Genomic DNA, 2,993 nt, shown 5'->3' on the forward strand with positions numbered 1-2,993 from the left:
ATATGTGTGTGTTTGTGTGCTGATTTTTGTGTGTGCCTCCGTTAGCGCGCATTCATGCGAATCTAGTAGAGAGAGAGAGAGAGAGAAACGAAGAGAGGAAGACGGAACAATTTTCGGATCTGGTGTTAGATAAAACATTTAATTGAACGTAGATTCGAGAAACAAAGCAAATGGATCGGAAGGAAGTTTCTGTTGAATATATTTCATGAAGTCAAATTAAAATCTAAGTATTTTATTTGAGGAAGAAATTCTCAATCTCTAACAAAACAGCCTCAGCAAAATGTATTCTTGCTCTCGTCCACGTTCTTGTTGTTGTCGTTATTCCACTTTTGTCATCATCATCATCATTTTCACTCTTCCTCCTGCCCCTCCTTCACCTCTTCCTCTGCTTCTTCTTTTTCGTTTCCTCCTCCTTTTCTTCTTTCTTGTCTTCTTTTTCTTCTTCCTTTCCTGCTGCTGCTACTATTACTACTACTACTCTCCCCTTCCTACCTTTCTTCCCCTCCTTTCTTCGCCTCGACTCCCTTCTCCAGCTCCATTTACCCCACGTCCCCTCCTCCTCCACCTACTACTACTACTAATAATAATAATGATAATAATAATAATAATAATAAACAATTGTAATACCACAACGACCACTGCTGCTGCTTTCAGTATTATTATTTTCTAACATTAATCATCATCATCCTCATGTGATTGTTGTTGTTTTTATTGTTGTTGTTGTTATTTGCAGGATTTGCTGACTCGTTCAAAATGGCTACCTTGTCATTGATACTTTATAAGTTTTATCTTCTATTTCATTTTCCAATATGGTTATTCACTCCTTCTCAATAAAACTATGGTGGCTTAATAATTCTCTCTTTGTTATGTCATTCCATTCATTTGCCATAAATGAAAAAAACGTCAATCAATAAGCGAAAACAAACTTATAGATCTATTATAATTATCAACAGTGTATTAATTATTATTATTTCGTTTTTAACTTTTCATAAATCGTATAGCAATCATTCCAAAACATTAATTCAGATGAAAATGATGGACGTAGAAATAAATAAATATTAATAAAGAACAAATTACACCATTGCTAATGACTCACAGACTAAGACGGAATATATCAGATATGGTAAAAGAAAACTTTGGATGTAACTTACTGTTATGACAAGAATCAATTTCCTTGTCTGTGCTATCTATCTATCTATCTATCTATCTATCTATCTATCTGTCTATCTATCTGTCTATCTATTTATCTATCTACAGGCATATATTAGTGTATATATACATTTACGTACATATATCGAAACAAATATAATTATAGATATATGTATATGCATACAATATATATTATGAACGAATGTGAATATATCTATACATGTATAGATATATATTTAGTGTGAGTGGCTGTGTGGTATGTAGCTTGCATACCAATCACATGGTTTCGGGTTCGGTCCCACTGCATCGCACCTTGGACAAGTGACTACTACTATATAGCCTCGGGCCGACCAAAGCCTTATTTGACAAACGGAAACTGGGAAAAGCCTGTCGTATATGTATATGTATATATATGCATGTGTGTGTATATCTGTGTTTGTCTCTTTCAACATCGCCTGATAACCGATGTTGACGTGTTTACGTCCCTGTAACTTAGCGGTTCGGCAAAAGTAACCGATAGAATAAGTACCAGGCTCACAAAACACAAGCCCTAGGGTCGATTTGCTCATCTAAAGGCGGTGCTCCAGCATAGCCATAGTCAAATGACTGAAACAAGTAAAACAGTATATTTGTCTTTTAAGTTTCGAGACTACGCTCTTGAAGACTGTGTGTGTGCATTTACATATACACATCTATTTTCATACTTGAATTAGTATGAGGAATGCAGTGATGTTATGGTGTCAAACTTAGCGTGTTTTAATCGATCATTTTGTACTCAGAATTTATTTTAGTCAGATAATTATTTTATCGATTCCTACCTAGCGAACTGTTAAATTAATGGAAACAAACAAACAAACAGCAACAACAACGCCAGGAACATCAACATCTGTTTTGCTTTGATCAGTGTAATGGTAAACATAGAATGCGACGGATACACACATACGCTATACATGTGTACCTGCATATATACACAGATATGCATACATACATACACGCAAACATGCATACATACACACAAATACATACGTATATACAAACATAGACAGACTGACGGATAAGCAGACAATGCGTACCTACATGCATATAGATAGACACACACATTCATGCATACATACATACTTACATAAACGCTTACGTACATATATACATATATACATTCATACATACATACATACATACACAGACATATATACACGTAGGTATGTATATCGTTCTGCGTTTGTATTTGTGTGCATGACTGTACGTATGTTCATAGCGTGTATATGTGAGTTGATGTAAACTTTTTAATGAGGTATACCTAATTTTTAATTAAAACTTACTGAACAAAACGTAAACAAATGTAAACACTGTTTTATGTTTGCATACGCTTACGTTTTGCACCGAAGTCAATAAATCTGAAAATTGTTTATACATTTTAATATTTTCAAATTGTGTGTTGCGCATAAATTGAATCACGCGCACAAACGCACCGACCTATCTTTGAGCATATATACACGCCCCGCCCCCAACATATATGTATCTAAATAATAATGTTTGTTTTCATGTCGAGTGATATACAAGATCTCTTTCAATATTAAACTGAAAATTTCCTCAATAATTTTCAGTAGATTTAATATTATTAATCTTTCAAAAGGAAAAGTCTGATTGTGACTTCGACGTTTCGCTTTGATCACCATGAAGAGAGATTCTGACGTAGTCCAGGAACCAGAAGCTTCTCAGAGGGTGTGAGACTTTTCCTTCTAAGAGATTGATAGGTACAAACATATACACACACACACACTCGCAGACACACACACACACACACACACTCGAAGACACATACACACACACACACACACACACAC

The sequence above is a fragment of the Octopus bimaculoides genome, chromosome 20, assembly GCF_001194135.2.
Source record: "Octopus bimaculoides isolate UCB-OBI-ISO-001 chromosome 20, ASM119413v2, whole genome shotgun sequence".
NCBI lineage: Eukaryota > Metazoa > Mollusca > Cephalopoda > Octopoda > Octopodidae > Octopus > Octopus bimaculoides.